At 40.5% G+C, this 18052-nt stretch overlaps 1 pseudogene; it reads left to right on the top strand.

Moving 5' to 3' along the window:
* The window catches only part of LOC120021083, a 105304-nt pseudogene extending 94017 nt beyond the window's left edge, over positions 1–11287 (top strand).
* Positions 11288–18052: the final 6765 nt, after the last annotated feature.

Below are 18052 nucleotides of genomic sequence, written 5' to 3'. Positions count from 1 at the left end.
AGAATGCCAAGAGTGTGCAAAGCTGTCATCAAGGCAAAGGGTGGCTACTTTGAAGAATATAAAATATATTTTGATTTGTTTAACACTTTTTTGGTTACTACATGATTCCATAATGTGTTATTTCATAGTTTTGATGTCTTCACTATTATTCTACAACGTAGAAAATAGTTGAAATATAGAAAAACCCTGGAATGATTAGGTGTGTCCAAACTTTTGACTGGTACTGTATATATTTATTTTTTCAGAGTAACTAGCAGTTGATTGTAATGTCTGTGTATCAAATTTTTATGCTATCATGAATCACTTTCTTCAAGAATAAGGAACCCTGCTAGGCTACTTCCCCTAACAGTAATAATAACCATAGTCATGCCCTTCCATTGAGATGATAACAACCAGAAAACCTCTTCCTGCAATTTACTTAAACTGTGTTCATGGTTCTAAAGGTTAAATTGTGAATTGATGTTGCATGCGTTGTTTCTCCCTTGCTGATTTCTCCCAATTACAGTTATATCTGTTCTTCTATTTTGTTTGCATTTAAGCCCTGATGCTTGGTTAAAAAGTTCATAAATACACCAATCCCCACCAAATGAACCAGCTCAGAACTTTATAAATAGAACTAAACACCATTCTAACTAGTATGCCCTTTGTTACTATCCCTTTAATAAATACCACTAAGTAAAGCACAAGTTTTTTTAAACCTGAAGCTGGGTTCAAATTGCTAACTTGCTAAACGTGTTAGCCATGATGCCCTGTCTCTAACCTTGTGATCTTTCAACTTCCAGATTTAACCTCTAATCTGTCTCTCCAAATTCTCTGAAGGGAACTTTGATAATGAGCGCCTGGCTATTGCTAGACAAAGAATCCCATACCGACTTGGTCGGGTAGTTGACGAGTGGCTACTCGACAAAGGTAAACAACAAATTAATTCATCCATTAAACAGTTGCTAAATACAGTTTAAATCCCTCTGTCTAATCCCTGTAAGAGGTGCAGTGCTAAGAGACAAAGGTGACAAGCAAAGGATCAAATGCTGTTACCTACTGTATGTACAGTATAGAGATACAGATGTCAGCATGTTGGGTTTGTTTGGGACTGGACTGAAATTGACTGTGGATGGTCGTGACTATGATGGGAAACAGCCATCTCAGCCATATAACCGATAGCCATTTAGAATAACTTAACTAATGCCATTTAGTATCATGAGTGATAGTACCGTACATCTACCAGGTATCCTTTGCCATCCCCTTCTGGGAATGCTGCACCTCTTCAGAGATTTTAAAACTATTTAACTAAATAAACATAACCCCTGACTAACCCTCCAACAAAGTCCCTCCTAATTACTGTGTTTAATTAGATGCTGCTGATTTTATTACATTGGTATTATCTGTTTATTATTCTTGTGATGCGAACATCATTGATGATAATAACTAACCTGCTAAACAACTGGAATAATTAGCTTGTAAAGGAACATTTCATCTAACGCTAGTGGTTCTTGCAACAAGGTATTACAGTATCTCACAGTAAACCTTCCATTTAAATTAACATCCTGGTCTCTCTAAATTCTCTAAACTGGATGGTTCATGTATAGTCCACGCTGCGGTTAATTGGCAATGCTAAAAGCCCCACGCTAATGTGACCTCACTAAACACCACTATACTCTCCCTACTATACCTCCAGATGATTTCCCTGTGTCTTGGCAACCATATCACAGACATGTTCAGGGACAAAGGGGCTTAGACCCTGACAGACAGGTAAATTACTGCCACTGCAACACTGCATAGCTACATAGTTAATCAGCATTCTCCTGATAAGGACACACATTACATGACCCTCTCTCAACATGCTGATCTCACTGAGTGATGATTTAACAGTAACAGTGCTTATTGTCAGTGCTGCTCCAGAGAAACAACACTGATTGGTCCACCAGCCTCTGACCGAGAGGATGAAGGGAAATGCCCAGTCCCTAGTTGTCCATCAATTCAAAGAAACGACTTCCTGTGTTTTATGAAGGGAAGTTATGTGCTTACACTTTCCCATGACTCTCCTTTCTCCCCATTACTGTCTGTGAACACACTGATAGCTAAATTAAAGTCAAAGTATACCCACTATTGTGCCACCTTCCCCTCTTGCAAAGACTTAACCCATTTGAAAAGACCCTTTTTTGACCCTATGACCAGGATTAAGCCAAGTCACGAACTCTGCTTTTAAACACTAACCAGTTGATGTACCAATCTAACATTCAAACTAACCACAGCTTACACTCAGAGCATATTGGGCCCTTATCTCTGTGCCAATAAGACGACTGAATAGAAATATGCAAAATACAAACCAGACCACTTTGATTGAATTAAACATTCCAGACAAGGTGTTAACATGCCTATCATAACATTTTACTAAGGCCCTTCTGAGTCTTTAGCACGGTATAACTCATATTATAAACTGGGTGGTTCAAACCCTGAATGCTGATTGGCTGACAGCCGTGGTATATCAGACCGTATACCACGGGTATGACAAAACATTTATTTTTACTGCTCTAATCACATTGGTAACCAGTTTATAATAGCAATAAGGCACCTCGAGGGGTTTGTGGTACAGTATATGGCCAATATACCACGGCTAAGGGCTGTATCCAGACACTCCACTTTGCGTCGTGCATAAGAACAGCCCTTAGCCGTGGTATATTAGCCATATACTACACCCCCTCGGGCCTTATTGCTTAAATGTAATTGGATGTCTGCCTGTTTGTGTTTGTCTCTCTCTCTCCACTTCTATCTCTTTCTTTCTCTATCTCTCTTTCTCCTCTTCCTTTACCTCACTATAGGACGACAGCTGACCATCTTCAACAGCCAGGCAGCGATAAAGATCGGGGGTCAGGATAAAGGCCGGCCGTTCCAGGGCCAGATCTCTGGTCTCTACTATAACGGCCTGCAGGTGCTTAAGCTGGCGGCAGAGAGTGACCCCAGTGTCCAGGCTGAGGGGAACCTGAGGCTGGTGGGAGACTCACTGTCAGTGCTGACCACTGAGACCACCTCCACCACCCCACTGGCTGTCTCCGACATGTCCACCACCATCATGGAGACCACCACCACCATGGCCACCACCACCACCCGCAGGCAACGCTCACCCAGCATGAGGGAGAGCATCTCCCAGGTCAGAGGGAGGGCCGAGTGGGGGCTTGTGGGCAGGGCAGGGTACTAGGGCCATGTTGAACATTATTAGTGACCAATGGTGCAAGAGGTGATGTAATGATGGCTAATGACTCAGACTAGCCATTTTATCAGTATGTTAACAGTCCCCCATTACTGTAATTCTGGCTTTAACATTGTATTAAAGGAACTGTACGGTCTTCTCCTAATGCTAGAGGTGATTCTGACAGGACTGTGGGTGAGCTAGTTTGAGGGATAAACATTAGGCCGACAGCATAAGTAACCATTTAGATGGGAGAGTTCTGTGAAGATACTTCGCCAGACAGATAGACAGACAAACTGTGTGTCCTTTCCCAGGAGGTTGGCTGCATGAGACAGACGCTCCATCTACATAAAAGCTCAACAGGCAGACAAATCAGAGAGCACTACAAAAATGACCCTTCAAGAACACTTTCACAGGAACAATCTCCATGTCTCTCAATTCCCTTGCACATTTTCAACATAACCATGCTGCTTGCCTCTGCCAATAAGAGGCAGTAATTACTCATTAAAACCAAGAGATTTTCAATAAGGGAACACAGACAAGGCACTGGACCTAGACATGTTTTTGAACATAAGTTAGCTCTATTGAACGTGTTTTTCCAATTGCTGGTTTGTTAAACTCTCATTCCAAGGTGAAATATGGGCTACTCTCTCTGATGGGGAAATGCATTCACTTCCATTTGTCTGTTTGTATTGTGCCTTTAAATGTCATGGTAACAGTGCACAGCAGTTACACAACTAGCAGACCCTGTGGAAGTCAACTGCCTCAGAGATGTGATGCTCTCTTTCTTTTTTTTTCAAATCCCCAAAAAGCTAGATTTACAGGGATTTTAGCAGATAAAGCTACAATATTTTTCTACACTGACTATTATTAGTCCGCCCCTGGGCACATAGATCCAAGCAGAAGGCCACACCACGTTCAGTGTAAATTGTCAAGAGACCACCATCCTCTGTTCCCCCATTCCTTGGAATTAAACCTTATATGCTCAGCCTTCGACTTTGTTCATCAAGAGATGAAGGAAGGTCACGCTCAATAACAATTTATGCCAATCACGGCTAAACTGCCTATTTCCATATCCAGCGATCCGGTAGTCATTTGTATGAATGTTGATGAACCTAAATTCAACCCCACGTAGAACCTTTAAGTAGCTTTAATCCAGTCTTGCTGAATGTAAATAGCCCTAGGGAGACCAGGAGAGGGTTTACAGAGAGACTGTTATTAGGCTCCCAGCAGAATGTGGCTAACTACCACGCTTGCCCTCTCAACACATGAAAACATAAGTTATGTTCATGAGCTATCTGAATATTTAAATCAACATCAGTCACATGGAAAGAGAGGTTATCAAAATATTCAACAGTACAAGTCTAAAATATATTTAAAGTAGGAAATGACTGTTTATCATGTTTTTCTCTAACACTCTGAATAGGAGAGACAAACACCTGTGTAATCACTTGGCAATCCTCTCCCCTCTGTTGTGGTTAGAATGTATCCTCCATCCTGTACTCCGTAGGGTTAAGACAGCAGGACTCCTATGGGCATGTTACAGAACAACACGGTCAACTGCCTCTGTACCATTAGACGACAGTAGTGGAATATGAAATGCTGTATTTATTTCTCAGGTAGTGGTTTTCGTTTTAATGTGATTTGTGTATCAGTCTCCGAGCTGAACATTAGTTATGGTGTCATGTCATACATTTCCAAAACAAACCAAGTTAATAAAACCTACAATGCCACCATAAACAATAAACATGTCTTATGAAACTACAGGCGTTGCATATACAAACACAGGGAGGAGGTACTAATTGCTTTATGAATGCAGTCAGGCAGATCTAATAACAGCACAGCAGCATATTTTAAATAGAGACTCAAAATGCCACAACGGTGCTGTGTGGATTAGAGAGCAAGACGAAAGTGCCAAACAAGACAACTCTTTTATTGTCCTCCCGTTTCAAACGGCAAAACAATTTGTTCTGATCGCAGTTACTGAAGGTTTATTGAGAACAAAACATAGCGTTGATACCCTTTAAAACACTAACTATGGCCCCAAATGTCTTAAAAGCACATTTGCTGGATGATTGTACTCTGTAATAGCTATGGCCCAGTAAGCATGTCTAGTTCCGGACACATTCCATGTGTCTGTCTGTAAATAAATTGATATGGTGCGGCGGGCTAAAGGCTCCTTCCTCCAGCTGAATAAGTTGGTAATAGGCCTGTCCATACGATAATGAAGGAGATACATTGATGTCAATCATGGCCTAACTGCTTACTTCCCTGTCTATGTAAATCGAGAGCATTAGCATAGATTTACATAGACCCGATTTCTCAAGCCCCTGTTGAATTTCAGTGATCTTTCTGAAGGTCATAATGCCAGACAGCTTTAGGTTTTGGCTACACCTACTGGTTGCTTGTAGTAACTACATTCTTTGAAAAGCGCTCCGGGCAGGCCAATGAATAATGTACTGTATGTGAGAGCTGTCAAATAGCGGTGTCTCATACCCAACCTGTGTGGATATGATTTATCATGAGGTGTCTGTGCCTTGACATGTGAGGACCAAGTGATGCATTAATGTAATTTCCTGGTCAAACAATGTGATATTTATATAGCTTCTGTAGTCCAGGATATTGTTGAATGCATACATTTAAGCACAATCATTGCATCATGGATCTAACCCTGTGAAATTGAATCCATGCCCATAATGAATTTTTATTATACTATTGATCTGGTGGAAACAGCAATGGCTGCAATACTCCAGACTAGCCATTTTAGAATTCTCAAATAATGAAGTTTCACTTCAAGTTTATTTTTTTGGAACACCTTTGTATTATTGTTTTATTCATGTCTGACATTGACAATTAAGAGTTTTAAAGATCCTGGTAAAAGGCAGTATAGATCACAAAGCCAACAACGTTGTGTCCTCTTCTCCTCAGTCTCAGAACTCGGATGACATCTTGGTGGCGTCTGCTGAGTGTCCCAGTGATGACGAGGATCTGGAGGAGTGTGAGCCTGGAACAGGTGAGTCTGTCTGTCAGCCCTGGCCTGGGGTTTAGTGTCATATCAAGGCCCTAGGAGGGACCGGGAGGGAGCAGGAGCTCCCCTACTGTACTGGGTGTCTTCCTACACTAGGGACCAGTAGGCTAGTTTTATGGTTCTTGATCTAGCTAGCCTTATTATCGCTACTTTTAAGTTTGCCATTTTGTCTGTTCTCATTGCTAGTCTTTTCCTCAGCTACTAACTCTGCTCTGAACTCACTGTTAGGAGAGATGTCATTACTGCCACTAGCTAGCAAGGATCTTATTTGAAGATTATACAATCTTTCTACCCTTTGTGTCCACTCCCCTAAACAAAATAAATAAACAACTGGGGGAAACAGCTGGGTCATTCTTGAATTGCAGTGGTAAATGGGGTCTATGTCATACATTTCAGGATTCCATTGATAATTTGGTGTCTTAATCCTAAATGTCACTTGGGGTTAGTCCATTTAAATCATATCCGTCTCGTCAATTTTTAAGGTTTAATGACCTTACATTTGAGCATGTGTGGCCTCCATTTCAGAAAATGTACCTATAATTGGTGTTACCATCATTGGTGTTACCATCATTGGTGCTACCATCATTGGTGCTACCATCAGTGGTGTTACCATCAGTGGTGTTACCATCAGTGGTGTTACCATCATTGGTGCTACCATCAGTGGTGTTACCATCATTGGTGCTACCATCAGTGGTGTTACCATCATTGGGGTTACTACTCCTACTGGTGGCACAATGTTATCATAATGGTAAAAACAAATAATAAATATGATTTAGTCATTTAAGCTACCATTATTAGTTGATTTAGAATGGAAAGATGTACCCAAATACATGTAAATAAATCAGAATCTAGAAAAATGTAGTAATTCCTTTCCAAATGCCATGCTCAAATGTTACCGTAATTCAATAACGACCCAGCTGGGACCTTCAATGTACAGCTGGTTGGCAGAGGCAGTGCTCATATCCATCTCACAGAAGGCTCTGACCCTGGTGTGTGTGGATGACTTATCTTCATATTCACTGCCTCTGGCTCCATATGTCACTACTAGGGTTACTCGTGAAATGTATTACATGTTCCAAATGCAGAAAGGTTTGTTTTTTCTTACTTCATTTTGTGATAACAGGCATTCTTGTTTTCATGAAAATGTTTCAAGTGTTTCAGAAGCGACGTTAGACCATGACAGACCGGTCAGCCTTAATTGTCCCCAGTTTGTTCTGTAGGATGTCCTGTAGGATGTCCTGTAGGATGTCTTGCAGGATGTCCTGTAGGATGTCACAGATTATCCAGATAAACGGACATTGTCATGATCCCTTTCTCTCCACGTCTCCTCTTGCCCTTCCCTGACACTCCCTTTACTAACAACACTGTCAGTAGAGTTAGGTGAATTAGGGCCTAATTTATTTATTTCAATTGACTGATTTCCATATATGAACTGTAACTCAGTAAAATCTTTTAAATTGTTGCATGTTGCATTTATATTTTTGTTCAGTATATATATATATCGGCTTTATTAGATTTTTTCATTGTTTTCCTAACCTTGATATTTTTACAGCTTTGTTCCCTAATACATGTGTGCCTTTGTTATTGGTTATATTAAAACTGAAACTCCTGCTATGAGAGGTTAAATACTTACAAGAAAGGCTTGATGTGGGTTTACAAACATGAAAGATGTTCAACCTTAGTACTCTAACAAATGTTGTCACTCACATGGAAACAACCGCCTAAAACTGCAAATAAAACTCATTCTGATTGGCTGTTCATATAAAGAAATCAGTTAATTGAAATAAATTCATTATGCCCTAATCTATGGATTTCACATGACTGGGCAAGGGCGCAGCCAGGGGTAGGCCTGGGAGGGCATAGGCCCACCCACTTGGAGGCCTGGGAGGGCATAGGCCCACCCACTTGGAGGCCTGGGAGGGCATAGGCCCACCCACTTGGAGGCCTGGGAGGGCATAGGCCCACCAACTTGGGAGCCAGACCCACCCCTGGCTACGCCCTTGCACAGTCATGTGAAATCCATAGATTAGGGCCTAATGAATTTATTTCAATTGACTGATTTCCTTATATGATTTATATGACTGTAACTCAGTAAAATCTTTGAAATTCTTGCATGTTGCGTTAATATTTCTGTTCAGTAAATATATCAGCTTTTTTTTTCTCTTCATGCAAAAATCATGGGGCAATATGTTGATGTGCGTAAGTGATTTGATGTATTTTTTGATAAAGAGAACTCCAGAAATATGAACCTGTAAGCAAATCCATATTGATCATAATACTGTATAATTAAATATCTTCCATATTAATTATCTTGCCCCTACAGGGCGTAATATTAGATTATTTGGAACATTCTAAACACTCATTGTGTTTGTAATATAAGGAGCACAATTGTTCATTAGTCGTGTCTGGGGTCTCGTAATGTTCCTCTAATGTGTGCTCCTCCTATCTTCTCTGTTTCTTTTCTAGGAGGTGAATTAGTGTTGCCTATAATAACAGTGGATTCCCTTGAGCCCCCATCCATCGCCACCCGTCACCCTGCTTTCCCCCCTCCTCCCACCTCCCTGTCCCCACTTGAGACCACCAAAGAGTCCCTGATGCTGTCCAACCCTTACCCTCCCTGCCCCTCGGACCAGGAGGACTGCGGTGACCCTGTGGAGGTCTCAGCCTTTGGTTCGGGGGAGTTGACGGAATCAGATGATGAGGACTTTTACAAAAACTCCCCCCTGGTCACTGACAGGACAGTCCTGCCTCCTCCTCCCCCCGCCGCTGGTGAGGGCCGGGCCCAGAAACCCCATAATCCCCGCCCCCCTCCTTCTGCTCCCACCACCAACCCTGACCAGCTCCACATCCCCGCGGGCAAAATGAACACCCGTGACCAGGTGCTTCTGCCCCCCGTCCCTCCATCATCTCGGAATACACCAGGACTAACTTACCCCCCCAATTTCCCCCATGTGCCCACAGCCGACCCTACAGCCCCTGGTGAGAAGATCATATATCCCGGCCTGGTGGATAGGATCGGGGAGTCCAGTAGCACCACAGGGATGGTGGTTGGCATTGTGGCAGCTGCTGCCCTCTGCATTCTCATCCTCCTCTACGCCATGTACAAGTACCGCAACCGTGACGAGAGCTCCTACCGGACGGACCAGGGACACAGCTTCATCAACAACCCAGTTGCTGAGGGCAACGGGGCCATGGTCAAGCTAGAGAAGACACCAAGTATAACGGCTACAGTAGCCAAGGCTGTCACCAAGGGCAACAAGAACAAACAAAAAGAGTATTACGTCTGAGAGAGGGAAGAAGAGAGAAGGAGAGCAAGAGAGAGATAGGCTAGAGGAAAATCATGGAAAGGGGGTTCTCCCAATTAAAATTCCACATGATCCACTAGATAAACATCCAAAGTTTAGGGTGTAATTGTTACATTTGTGCCACAAAAACTAACAAAAAAAACTACTTACCATCAGTATTTTCACAGTTCCAGGTAAATTATATATTTTTAATTTCTATCACATACCAAGTACTGTATTGGTTAACATACAATTTCATACTGGATTAGAAGCCTATCCATTTGCTGTCTTTGTATATAGCACCCCATCTATCAACTGTATGGTTATGGTTCACAGTGAAAACTGAGCTGAGACCATTGTACTATAGAAAAGACCATTGTACTATAGAAACAGATTTGCATGAATGTCAGTTCTCAAGAATCTCAAGTCTCTCTGTCTTCTAATAACGTCAGAGGTATCGGTGTGTACCGATTGGTCATTATGGTAAATAACAACAAAGCAACCCAATAGCGTTTACTAGAATAAACAAAAGCCATACCCATACTTGGAGACTGAGTGACCCACCTTCTCAGCAGACTAGTCTACCCCATTTTGTGTTATCTCGTGTTAACAACTTTCCACTCAGTCTATCTCTCTGGTTGTCGATGGTGAAATGTTGCTAGTTGAATATCATTGAACCATGTTTTAAGCATAATGATGTATTTCTTTCCTTATGGAAAATACAGGTTTTCAAAAGTAATATACAATTCACAGCCTAATTTAGCCAACAACCCCTCTATCTGGATGAATGAGATGAGCCAGATTCTCTCATCTCTGTGTGAGGAGAGATCTACAGTGTGTCATTCCATCCAAGAAGAAGTTCCTCAAAATGCTACTGTAGCAAAGACATTGCTCTGTAAACATTTTTGTATGTAAAGACGTCTTGGGATTGAAAAAGCTTTGCTCGTTGGTTCTCTGGAGTACATAGACTAACAGACATGAAAAATACACTTCATGTGAGAGATGTTCTGCCTCCACGGTTACCACTGTCAACACTCCAGCCAGATCCCCCACGAGGAGAAGTAGAGAGTGAATATGAAAGGGAGCTTCAGGACACAGATTCACTTTTGAACTTTTTCTAGTGGTTCCTGGGTAGGGGGAGATGCCCAACCTTGTGTCAAGAGGCTGGCTTTCCCTTCCTTCTTCAATATTGACACAAAAACTGGAAAGGCACAAACAGTAGAAACATATCTTTGAGAGATAAACAAATGTTTGATTAGAAAGCAAACTGAACATGTATTCTGGTTTTTATACCCATTAATACAATACTATTCTGTGAGACATTATTGAAGGTTTGTGAATTGTATAGCTATTTCTCAGATATTTCAGTGTTTCTCTTGTTAGCATTCCTCCTTAACAAAATAAGGCGTTCAGTTGTTTATGTTGCCTTTTATAATCAGATACAGATTTGTCTATGATGAGACAACATTGTCTGACGACAGAAACCCATATTCAGCATTTTCTTTTTCAATGTTGAATGGCATTACATTTCCATTAAGGACTGGTTAGTGATTGTATGTAAACGTTTCAAGAGAAAACACAAAGGATGATGTGTACTTTTTTTTTTCTTGGTTCTTCATTTTATGTACACTGAAAAACATGTCCCTTTTTTCTGTCGTGTTGACATTCTCTCCGTTGTATTATGTTAATATTTTCAATTTCTGGGATTTCCTCTTTATTCTTTTATTCTTTTATGAAGTGCCACTGCTCCAGAGTATATTCCTGTCCTCACTCAATGATATTGTAAAGTGTTCCTGTGAAATTAATCTTAGTATGTGTACAGTACATTGACAGAGGGGAAATACACTTGGTAATATACTTTGTATACTCCTGTGTTGTGTGGCTTTTTTATGGGTACAAATGCCTTATCAAATGAATCGGTCGCACTACTACACCTAGCCACCATAATGACAGCATAAACATGACTTGACATCTTCAGCTTTAGCTTCCAATGACACGCGCATTCATTTAGTGGTAGGTAATGCATAGCTAGGTAGCTAATATACAGGTGCCAAAATTTGACTTGTCAGCGTATATCATTTTCCCCTATTCATCTAAGGCGGAAAATACATATTGGTTTCCCCTTTCATCTGTGTTTGGTGCTAGCTAATTAGTTGTTAGTTAGGTCTTCAGCCAGGATGGAACAAACAGGGGGAAGGGTCACTCAAAACTGGTGCATTTGTCACATGAAGAGACATGCAAAACTCTTGACATCCTTGATAGTCATGGTTTATGAACATTGTCTGGCAGTCTATATATTTTTTTTAATGAAGTATACCCAGACCTCACCCTGTCCAGTGTCAACTGTAATTGTCCAAGATTAACTAGATAGCTAGCTTGATAAAGCAGTGCTGACAATTCCATTTGGGCAAGCTATGACAAATGATTGTCTATATTGATGCTGTTACAATAACCAAGCAGTTGGATCAACAAAAAAGTGAAACCATGATGTGATGTATGTTGGATGTTGCATGCATTTTCAATGTTCTTTGAGTGCTTTGTGTATCAGCAAATTTGCTTAAGATAATCTCACTGCGTCCATGATGCTTGACATAGGTGTTTTCAAATAACCGTCAGTCAAAGTGAGCTCCTCGCCCGCTCAGTCTTTCTTTTCAGACTCCTTGGTAGTTTGTCATGAGAGAGAAATTATTTTTTCTCAAATTTCGAGCATTTTTATCTGAAAAAATATATTATGGGTGATGTTTTAGTCACTCAAAATTCTATTTTACATAGGAATCAGAATGACTGTTCGGGACCTTTAAAATACTATTTCAAAACTTCAGAAGCTATTTTGAATACATGTTCTTGGTCCTACTACACTCTCTGGGTTAAAAACAACCCAATTTGGGTTATTTGGTAACCCAACGCTGGGTAAATATTGGACAGAACACACAAGTGGCCTATTAGGGGCGTGGCTTTCAGATAATTATTTTTGGCCACCCGTAAGACAGGTCGTCATTGTAAATAAGAATTTGTTCTTAATTGACTTACCTGTATAAATAAAGGTGAATAAATAAAATAAGAGTAAATGTCATTCCTGTTCGTCAAGTTAAGTTTGTACACTGCAAATTTCAATTTTCCTTGAACATTTTTGCACATTACATATTCTAATATAAAATTCAAAAGGCACTCGCACATCTGAGCAATCTTATTTGCAGGTGCATGGCAACAATTGAACAAGATGAAGGAAAAAGGAAACCGCACACTGCTCTTGATAGTATCACCGATATTTAATAAGCTTACGTATCGGCCTCACGGCCTTCGTCAGAGCTTTTGTGATTTTTTTAAATTTGCACCCTTATGTAGACCTGGCCCCACCCACATCCGTTCTACACATCGAAGGGGGTTGGAGGCAAAGGAAAAACAAATAAGTGCTACCAAATATAACAATATGCATTTCATAAATATTACAAAAGTGTATAAATAAGGCGTATTGAACACGTCTGTAAAACCTCAATGAGGACATAGCAAGTTTACATTAATCATTGGGTACATCGTACGAACAACGTCAGAGTAATCTACAATAGACACATATTTGATGTTCAAATTCACAACATAACATACATAGGCATTTCATCATTAAGTCCTTTAGGATACAATGTCTGAAGGGTGAAAATCCCAAAACATTTTATTTTACTCAGAGTATTATTAATATCTCCTCCCCTGTCTGATATCTTAACTTTCTCTATGCCACAAAATCTAAAGGTGGAAATGTCATGCTTCAGGTCATTGAAATGTACAGCGACTGGATAATCCCTGTCGTTTCTCCTGATTGAACTTTTATGTTCACTAATTCTCTGTTTGAGAGAGCGGGGTAAAATTCATAACATTATTATTTACATATCCAGCATTGGGATATGCATAGGCTCTTGAGGAACTCTACACCTGTGTAAGCTTCAAAAGTGTCAGTGTTCAACCTTAACATGTAATAACAATACAACAGAACAGATTAACTGAAAAAAATGTGATAGATCTTCAAAACTATCTCTGGGAGTCACAAACATGTTCTATCAGGACCACTGTTCCATATTCATTTGCATGCAGAGCACCGGAACTGAAGCGGAATTAAGAACCTGTGTTTTGTGCAGTCATGATATGCCTGGATTTTAACCTTTATTGAGAGCTTTTTCATCAAACCTTTTCTTTTATGTCACATTCTACAGCACCATCATTAGACAATCGCTTTCATTTTTTGTGTAATTCTCATTTCTGGATAAGGCTTAAATACAAGACGAAATCTTGCTACAGCATGTCACATGATTGTGCAAAACACAGGGCCCTAGTCTAAACATAGTGTAATGTGTGAGTGAGATGAGTGTAGAATCACTTTCTGACTGGGTTGGTAACGGGTGGGTTCAACTGTGTTCTCTTTTTGACAGCCCTGTCACATGACACACCCAATTATTAACTGACATCTCACCATGTGTGTTAACTTTTATTATCACATGTTTCAGTCTCCAGTAGACATACTATCATAAATTAATCTGTCAGTCAATCAATCAATCAATGAAGATCCATGAAGAGGTGCCTGGTTCATGGGAGATGTCCACTGGTCATAGACTACCACTCCAGGAACACCCAACTGGTCGTCAACGCACCCTAGAAAACTGGACCCTAGAAAACTATCTGCATCAGTCAAGTGAGGTGACTCAGCTAGCTCCCAACTGAAATATCTACAAATGATCTTTGTAGATAATAAGTTATGACATTAATAGGTGATGGTAAATAAACATAATAATTACAATAACAATGTGTTTCTTACAGGAGGCTGTGTTTCCTCAGAGGGTCCCACGTTGACTCCAGGATCAGCCCCAGGTTCGTCCCCACGCTGACTCTGCAAAACAGGGTGATGGAGAGAAAGTGTTTCAACAACATTTTAACAAGTTTCCAACTGACATAGTGTTGTAGAAATTAAGAATTTTTAGCAGAAAGTTGTATTTAGGATTTCACATTTACCTTGACCCTGCCCTCAGGGCTCAACAAATGTTTGCTAAGACAATGACCCTACAAAACAACAGCAATTAGTAAAAAACATTCAAATGTTTGAAGACTATGGGATCTGACGGAGATCTGACAGATCCACTGGCTTGCGAAGGTATTCACCCCCCTTGTTGCCTTACAACCTGGAATTAAAATAGATTTCTGGGGGGTTTGTATCATTTGATTTGCACAACATGCCTACCACTTTGAAGGTGCAAAATATTTTTGGGGGGTGAAACAAACAAGAAATAAGACAAAAAAACTGAACTTGAGCGTGCATAGCTATTCACCCCCCCAAAGTCAATACTTTGTTGAGCCACCTTTTGCAGCAATTACAGCTGCAAGTCTCTTGTGGTATGTCTCTATAAGCTTGGCACATCTAGCCACTGGGATTTCTGCCCATTCTTCAAGGCAAAACTGTTACAGATCCTTCAAGTTGGATGGGTTCCGCTGGTGTACAGCAATCATTAAGTCATAGTACATATTCTCAATTGGATTGAGGTCTGGGCTTTGACTAGGCCATTCCAAGACATTTCAATGTTTCCCCTTAAACCACTCAAGTGTTGTTTTAGCAGTATGCTTAGGGACATTATCCTTCTGGAAGGTGAACCTCCGTCCCAGTCTCAAATCTCTGGAAGACTGAAACAGGTTTCCCTCAAGAATTTCCCTGTATTTAGCGCCATCCATCATTCCTTCAATTCTGACCAGTTTCCCAGTCCCTGCCGATGAAAAACATCCCCACAGCATGATGCTGCCACCACAATGCTTCACTGTGGAGATTTTGTTCTTGGAGTGATGAGAGGTGTTGGGTTTGTGCCAGACATAGCATTTTCCTTGATGGCCAAATAGCAACATTTTAGTCTCATCTGACCAGAGTACCTTCTTCCATATGTTTTGGGAGTCTCCCACATGCCTTTTGGCGAACACCAAAGTTTTTTCTGGCCACTCTTCCATAAAGCCCAGCTTTGTGGAGTGTACGGCTTAAAGTGGTCCTATGGGCAGATACTCCAATCTCCGCTGTGGAGCTTTGCAGCTCCTTCAGGGTTATCTTTGGTCTCTTTGTTGCCTCTCTGATTAATGCCCTCCTTGCCTGGTCTGTGAGTTTTGGTGGGCGGCCCTCTCTTGGCAGGTTTGTTGTGGTACCATATTCTTTCCATTTTTTAATAATGGATTTAATTGTGCTGGGTGGACTGTTCAAAGTTTCAGATATTTTTTTTATAACCCAACCCTGATCTGTACTTCTCCAGAACTTTGTCCCTGACCTGTTTGGAGAGCTCCTTGGTCTTCGTGGTGCTGCTTGCTTGGTGGTGCCCCTTGCTTAGTGGTGTTGCAGACTTGGGGGCCTTTCAGAACAGGTGTATATATACTGAGATCATGTGACAGATCATGTGACACTTAGATTTCACACAGGTGGACTTTATTTAACTAATTATGTGACTTCTGAAGGTAATTGGTTGCACCAGATCTTATTTAGGGGCTTCATAGCAAAAAGGGTGAATAATGCACGCACCACTTTTCTGTTAATTACATTTTTTTATTTTTTTAAACAAATAATTTTTTTCATTTCACTTCACCAATTTGGACTATTTAGTGTATGTCCATTACATGAAATCCAAATAAAAATAAATGTATATTATAGGTTGTAATGCAACAAAATAGGAAAAATGCCAAGGGGGTGAATACTTTTGCAAGGCACTGTAATGAGGAACCATTCTTCCAGGCCGCTGGTTTTGTGTCACTGGTTATTTTGACAAATCACGATTTCACAGCGGTGCACCTACAGCTTTCCACTTATCATGCAGAGTCTGTAAATATCATACTTGTTTTGTGTTAAAGTACAGTGCATTTGGAAAGTTTTCAGGCCCCTTGACTTTTTCCACATTTTGTTACATTACAGCCTTATTCTAAAATTGATTAAATAGTTTTTTCCCCTCATCAATCTACACACAGTACTCCATAATGACAAAGCAAAAACTGATTTTAATACATTTTTTCAAATTTATTACACATAAAAAACTGAAATATCACATTTACATAATTATTCAGACCCTTTACTCAGGACTTTGTGGAAGCACCTTTTGCAGTGATTACAGCCTCGAGTCTTCTTGGGTATGACGCTACAAGCTTGGCACACCTGTATTTGGGGAGTTTCTCCCGTTCTTCTCTGCAGATCCTCTCAAGCTCTGTCAGGTTGGATGGGGAGCGTTGCTGCACAGCTATTATCCGGTCTCTCTAGAGATGCCACTCAAGGACATTCAGAGACTTGTCCCGAAGCCACTCCTGCGTTGTCTTGGCTGTGTGCTTAGGGTCGTTGTCCTATTGGAAGGTGAGCCTTCGACCCAGTCTGAGGTCCTGAGTGCTCTGGAGCAGGTTTTCATCAAGGAGCTCCATACTTTGCTCCGTTCATCTTTCCCTTGATCCTGACTAGTCTCCCAGTCCCTGCTGCTGAATAACATCCCCACAGCATGATGCTGCCACACCATGCTTCATCGTAGGGATGATGCCAGGTTTCCTCCAGACGTGACGCTTGGCATTCAGGCCAAAGAGTTCAATCTTGGTTTCATCAGACCAGAGATTCTTGTTTCTCATGGTCTGAGAGTCCTTTAGGTGCCTTTTGGCAAACTCCAAGCGGGCTATCATGTGCCTTTTACTGAAGAGTGGCTTCCATCTGGACACTCTAACCTCTAACCTGGACGCTGATACAGTTACTATACTTAAACTGGGATCCTTTTTCGGCGACCAGCACCACTTTTTCAGGTTAGGCTAGATTGCTAACACAAGTCACATAGGCTACACACATCGTAAATCAATGGAACGGTGTTTTCCCCGCAAATAAGAGCTAAAACATCATGCTTGAGGGTTCTGCATGTGAGCAAAGTATATCAATATTTTCATTAATACATACCAAAAAAAAAATCCAAGGAAAAACTATTGTTGGTTATGTAAAAAGCAAGGAAACAAATAATAGATTTCCAGGTTTACGAACCCGTCACAGCGCTATTCCTGCTGTTTTCTTCGCCTACACTTTTCGTTGTTGTTGTTGTTGTTAAATATCACTGCAGAATGTTGTTTAGCATACATTAGTTCTAACTTGTTTTTCCATAACAGTACTATTTATTATATATTTTGCTATCATAATTACGTTTTTGGAGGTTTAGATAGCATTTAGCATTTTAAGTCATTTGAGTCATTGCATTTAATTCATTTATTTGAGTTGTTAATTTTTGAATACAGTGCATTCGGAAAGTATTCAGACCCCTTTACTTTTTCTACATTTTGTTACGTTACAGCCTTATTCTAAAATTGATTAAATATTTTTTCCCCCTCATCAATCTACACACAATACCCCATTGTTACAAAGTGAAAACAGGTTTTTTTAAATGTTTGCACATCTATTAAAATTGAAAAACCTAAATAATTAAAAAACACATTTACATAATTATTCAGACCCTTTGCTATGAGACTCGAAATTGAGCTCAGGTGCATCCTGTTTCCATTGATCATCCTTGAGATGTTTCTACAACTTGATTGGAG

Source organism: Salvelinus namaycush, chromosome 26 (genome assembly GCF_016432855.1).
Source record: "Salvelinus namaycush isolate Seneca chromosome 26, SaNama_1.0, whole genome shotgun sequence".
Classification (NCBI taxonomy): Eukaryota; Metazoa; Chordata; class Actinopteri; order Salmoniformes; family Salmonidae; genus Salvelinus; species Salvelinus namaycush.
The sequence above is the reverse complement of the archived record's forward strand: the minus strand, read 5'-3'. Positions and strand labels throughout refer to the sequence as shown.